The sequence below is a fragment of the Sinocyclocheilus anshuiensis genome, unplaced genomic scaffold (assembly GCF_001515605.1).
Source record: "Sinocyclocheilus anshuiensis isolate Anshui unplaced genomic scaffold, SAMN03320099.WGS_v1.1 scaffold687, whole genome shotgun sequence".
Taxonomy (NCBI): Eukaryota; Metazoa; Chordata; class Actinopteri; order Cypriniformes; family Cyprinidae; genus Sinocyclocheilus; species Sinocyclocheilus anshuiensis.
The window spans coordinates 666079-672725 of NW_015551096.1; the positions used below are offsets into that span (position 1 = coordinate 666079).

Genomic DNA, 6647 nt, shown 5'->3' on the forward strand with positions numbered 1-6647 from the left:
GACCGATGACGCCATCGCCACTACCCTCCACTCAGCACTCACACACCTGGATTTAATTAAAGACTGTTCTCTGAGCTCTTTAGCTCTTTAGCTCTTTATCACTTTAACAGACTGATACGCTCTTTTTGCCCTACACTCATTATATCTTCACAGTTGTTTATATCACTGGTTTGCACTCTAACTGACACTTTTTCTATCTCTTTTTTTTTTTTTTACAATGTACTTATTTATATATTGTATAGATTGTATTTTATATATTTTTTAAACTGTATGTATCTATATTATGTCTACTGTTAGTGTTAAGTGTTAACTGTATGCACCAAGGGTCTGAGAGTAACGCAATTTCAATTCTAACAGACTGATACGCTCTTTTTGCCCTACACTCATTATATCTTCACAGTTGTTTATATCACTGGTTTGCACTCTAACTGACACTTTTTCTATCTCTTTTTTTTTTTTTTACAATGTACTTATTTATATATTGTATAGATTGTATTTTATATATTTTTTAAACTGTATGTATCTATATTATGTCTACTGTTAGTGTTAAGTGTTAACTGTATGCACCAAGGGTCTGAGAGTAACGCGATTTCAATTCTCTGTATGTATGTGCTGTACATGTGGCAGAATTGACAATAAAGCAGACTTTGACTTTGACTTTGACTTCTTTCTCTTTCCAGAAGGGGGCGTGTGATGCACGTTCATCACAGAGGGTTCACTCTCCTAAAACCAATCCACCATTGAATCTTCCAGTCTGAAGCAGTTCATAGCCTACCAGTACTTTTGTGCTAAAAATATTTATTCTATTGTAAACATTCATAACGACTAAGTGTATTTTTGGCCCTTTGCCATGTATAGTATTATGTAGATGTGTATTTTTTGAAGCAGGTTTATTAAAATAAAAATATAAGGTCATAATGACAAAAGCACACTGCAGGAACAGCACGCCTGGAGGAACTGGTTTGTTCACTTCGGCATCACATACTCAATTGTGAGAGAACAGGGAGGATCTCAGTGACTCTTTATTTAACAAACCACAGTTATTAAAATATATGGTTCCACCAGCCTCCTGTGATGCTTATAAAACACCTCTGACATCTGAAGCATGAAGAGAACTGCTGAACGTTTCTCTTATGTCATACACTGAGACCAACGCTGAATACCTGTAGCACACGTCACATGGTACTGGATACAAAGAGATAGTTTTATTTTTGTTTGTGTTGTTGAGGACACCGATGTGCCAAAACATTACGACCACTCACAGGTGAAGCGAAGCGTTGGTCATCTCCTAACAAGGCCACATGTCAGTCTTTTTAGAGAAATAGCACTGAAAACCCTCTACAATGAATGAACAGAAAATGTTTTGTGCAAGTCCTCCCAATAATTTTCATTTCTGGGGTGTATTTCAGTATAAAGAGATTTATTTAATTTAACAGAGAAAAAAAAACAGACACATTTTATTTGGGTGACCTGCGCAGAAGCACAAGGTTAAAAACATAATTGCGCAGCAGCTTCTGTGTTCCTGTAAAAAATCTAGGATTGTTGCTGAGTTCATACCTGTGTAAAACTAAGAATTCTGTTGTGTCTAATGCATTAACACAAATCTGATATAGCCTATAAGATTTTTAATAGAATTAATAATGTAACAGTCCTGCAAAGGTGTCCAGTTTTTCTAGATTGTCTATAACATAGAACATATTAAAAGAAACAATGGGAAAGTTAAAACAATTTGTGAAGTCTAACTTTAAACTTTTATTTTCATCATAAATCAGCTCTTGTAACGAAGCTGTTTATCTCATTGGTCTCTGTGCAGAAGGGAGCGATACATGGTTGAATCCCTTCATGCCATGACAAGTCAAGTCTGTTCAGTTCAAAACAATAATATTAAGGCCCTATTCAAGCTGCATTAGAGAAAAATAAGGGATCAGCATAAACTGAATTACATCCTAATTACAGTTAATTTATAAATGAGTAAACTGAAAGTGCAAACATGATGAACTGGGTCGTGTCAGCTTGCACCGTGTGGAGTGATGTTGCTCATTATAAGACATACAGTAAACACTGCAGATTTGCAGTAAACACACCGCAGGGCTGATATGTCTGGAGGAACCGGTTCATTTGCTTTTGTCTCAAGACAAAAGAAGGATCTGAATGACTCTTCATTCCATTGTAGATCCATCCTCGTGCGATGCATTCAAAACACCTCTGACATCTGAAGTATGAAGAGAACTGCTGATTGTTATTCACCAAGATTTAAATCAAGATTGCCTATGTGATTGTGTATGCTTTAGGCAGTTCATGATGTTCTTCTGTGTTGCGGTATTTCTGTGTCATGTGAATCAGTTTGTCTCCTCTCTGACAATCATTACATGAAAGCTGCTGGAGTTTCTTCTCATATCAAAGTATCTGTACACATTGTCAGTCAGGGTTCTTACCCAGAAATGATCCCAACGACCCTTTCTCATCCTTTCTTTCTTGCCTTTCTCACAGAGCAGTACTGTAAACAGACAATATAATGAGTTCATTTCAAAAGTGAGTTTCATATTTACAATAGGCCAATGGTATATACAGGTAAGACACCAAATTTGAACAAATATAAGAAAAAGAAACAAACCACGTCTAAAACTTTAATATGAATTAAAAAAAAATACATAAACATTGGCTGAAAGTGCTGACTAAGCACAATAATCTGAAATATATAAAACTAGAAACTAGACTAGACCCAAGCAAGTTTGATGAGCTTTATTTGCACAGTTTACATTCTTTTAAACAGTTTAACTTTACAGTTGTTTGTAGCCCAAACAGTAAAATCTGCAGTTTCCCATACTTATGAGACTCAGCAGGAGAATCCACAGGTGAAGTAGTATAAATGTATTATTTTCTGCAGTGTTGAGAGATTCTAAGGCCATGTAGACACTGCAGCTACATTCGGTTGTCAGTTCACCTTTTAGTGCTTAATCCTGTTCTGTTCACACACATTTCAGTAATTTACAGGAGTGACAACCGCATCCGACAACTGAATTGACTCCCAAAAATTTCAGGTAGGGACAATCGCATTTCCAGAAATTATACGCAGTGTGTACGGAACCGAACTGAACAACTATAGTGACTTATTTAAGTGTGCATTAGGGACATGTCTTTCTTTTGTATGTGTTTTGCAAGAAAACCACTGAGAAAGGTTTGAGTCTTGACTCATTCGTGTTGCCAGATCTTGTTAGAAAAAAAAGCAAACAAGAACGAGCCTATTACAAACCAAGATAAATGAAAATGCTTCATCTTGAAAAGAAGACCAAAATATCACAACCCACACCTGCCTATTTTATCAACAGCAAAAACTTGATAACTTTATGAGCCAAATCCAAACAAGAAGTTGCAAAACACACATAATAAGTGTATATTACAAACACAAGGGACCTTAAGTAACAGCTGCTGGTGTTCTACTGCACATGTGTGGCTTTAACTGCTACTTCATGATGTTGTACTGTAACTGTCTTCTAAGGGAGAATAGCTGATTTACTACATGTTATGTTTTATGATATGTGGCATTGTAATTGTATCTCATTATATTGTATATCATTTAATGACAAAAAAGCGACCCTTCTCTTGGTTTTTGAAATTGAAATGACATTTTTTTGTACTTTGTCAAATGATTAAATGATCCATTATGCTGTCCTATTTATAGTGGTTTAGTGAGTTTTGTGCTCTTTGGCTATGGCAGTTAACACTTTATTTCTGGTTGCCCTCGATGTTCTATCAGCAGTTGTTGATTAAAGTCCCTTTACTGTAAACAAAACACAACACATCTGTAGACGATGGTTTAGTTTAAAAACAAAACAAAAAACAAAGGAAAAAAAACAGAACATAACACTTTGGTTGCTATAATATTAATTTGGTCAAATATAGCGAATACCACACACAAGACATAAGAACGTTTCTATGGTCAGAGTGAGTTCTGTGCCATACACATATGAAACTGTAATTTAGGGGATTCACTCCCATATTTAGTGCAGCTGTCACTACTGAAGATATACAGGCCTAAAGGAACTGTCTACTTCTCCACCACCGCCTAATGCTACTGCATAAAACCTCCATAAAACCTATCATGCCCCTATAAATATCCATTACAAGTTCATTAATAATTTTTGTTTGTATGTATTATTATTGTTAATGGCAATGGTAGAAACATGGTGATTTATAGTATTAATGAAAATAATAGATTTGTTTTTACTATGATATTTTTTCTCTGTTTACATGTACTACATTCTGAATTAACTTTACTGTAGTTGAATTCATACATTATTATTCTGATCCTCACAAGTGTCATTAAACTTTTTCATAAATAGACATATTATCAAGGCAGAAAGCATTGTCTGTTGTTAAATTTGACACAGGGACACAGATGACTGAAAAACCCCCAATCCCTGCATAGAGGGGTTCAGTGAATGTGGTGTTGAATGTGTGTAAGTGTGTGAGTGTGTGTGTGTCAGAGACACTGTAGAAGGACAGAGTGCCGGCCGACCGGTCCAGATACACTCCTACACTCTTAGAGCGGGATGAAGGGGTTGGTATGTTACTACACACATTTTTGTGCCAGACAGCAAATCCATTATCAGTGCAGAAAAGACACCAGGATTTGTCATTGTATCCAAACCTACAGACAGGCCCTCCTTTCCTGCTGATCCCTTTAAAGGCCACTGCTATATGAGCCCAGTCCCTCCATTCAACCTCCCAGTAACAGCGTCCAGTCAGACTCTCTCGACACAGAACCTGAGGAATATCAGCAAATCTCTCTGGATGATCAGGATACAGTTGATTAACTTCCACATACGTGATCTTTCTGTTTTCAGACAGAATGAGTCGAGTGTTTGCTGTGTTTGGATCCAGTGTGAGATCACAGGCATCTGAACACAAGACAAGACAGGTAAAAACTATTTAATCTCATTTGTTTTAATTTAATGTGCATGTCTGTGTCAGAGAAAGAACCCACATTTCTGTAGTCCTGGTTTGATCCAGAAGGGCCCTCCATGATCCAAACTAAAAAGACACAAATGTACACATTCACATACAGTCCATTAATATAAGGAGTCAAGTCATATTTGTGTAGCGCTTTCCTCAACACATTCCAAAACATCTTTACAGAGCTGTATGTCTCAATAGCTGCTTTTCCGCTGTCAGGCCAGAGCCTCAGACATCTTGCCACAAGGCCAAAATCATGCTGTGTTTCCACCATCGGTCCAGTAGCCACACAGCTCTAGCATAAAACCTGCCCTTAACACGCCTCTGGAACAAAGTCACACAGTCCCTACCATTTCTCCAGTTCGTTTTGAGCTGAGGAAAGGGTTTTAACTGTCATGTTAATGTTAGTTGTAGCCTGAGAGTGGAAAATGGGCATTGCTGCTGACCTTCTCCTGACTCATGTATAATGGGATAATGATTTTGTGATTGTGATGTGAATATCACGTACCCAACTAATCCTAAACTAACTTTTCTTCATTTAACAGTAAAAAAAAAAACTGCTCTTTTTTGATAATTTTTCTCTGGTTCATGGAGTCTTCACTTGTGATTGAAATCTCAGTGCATTATTCTTAATAACAATATTTGTTTATCCTAAACATTTTATTCACTTTATGTAGTCCCACAGAATCTCCACAGAATGATGCTGAGGTGGATTTATGAATGAACTGCTCATAAAATCTTCTGGCTCTACTGACATTTGTTATGACATCAGCTTTAAACATTATAATACTCATGCTAACTTTCTAACTTTACAGGAAGTAAATCCACTTAACCAGTTAATTACTCTTCGACAGCAATGCCATAGAAATATGCAGAACTACCAAAGGAACAAAACTTTACTGACAATAAACCACACATTAAACCACACACTCTTATTTCAGTGCTGTGCTTATTTCAGCAAACAGTTTGCTTTGTGCATTCTGTTAAACTGCATTAAGTTAAAAAAGGCCAATTTTATCATTCAGTAAAACTGAGTATATGCATTTTAAACTCTTACATTATGTTTTTGCTCTGTCCATGCAGAAGAAGCATCCTTGAATGTCAATGATATATGACCCATTTCAGGGGCAGCCAAAATTATATTTTAAAATCATAATATGAGCATAGCTCATTTACATTTTTTGGAAGCATCAAAACGTTAACCGTATTGATTAAACAGTCAATTATTAAGAAGCAGTGTCATCCCTCAATTGGCTCAATCTGGAACAAGGTAATCGACCACTGACCCTGAGAAAGCACCAATAAGTGCCAATCAGAAATACACTGCAGACATTAAGTTTTCTTAACTTTTACCCCACATACTTGAGTATCTGCAGTTTATAGTTTGGATCCTCCAGTCTGTGGTTGAGCAGCTGGACTCCTGATGGTCCTGGGTGATTGTAGCTCAGATCCAGCTCTCTCATGTGTGAGGGGTTTGAACTCAGAGCTAAAGACAAATAACCACAGCCTTCCTCTGCACCATACAGCCAGACAACCTACAGACACACAGAGACAGATCATCCACAGACACACACAGATCATCTACAGACACACACAGTCAGATCATCTACAGACACACAGAGTCAGATCATCTACAGACACACAAACAGATCATCTACAGACACACAGACAGATCATCTACAGACACACAC

At 36.9% G+C, this 6647-nt stretch overlaps 1 pseudogene; it reads right to left on the reverse strand.

Annotated features, from left to right (window-relative positions):
* Window positions 1-2726: 2726 nt before the first annotated feature.
* The window catches only part of LOC107662740 (ribonuclease inhibitor-like), a 5991-nt pseudogene continuing 2070 nt past the window's right edge, over window positions 2727-6647 (reverse strand).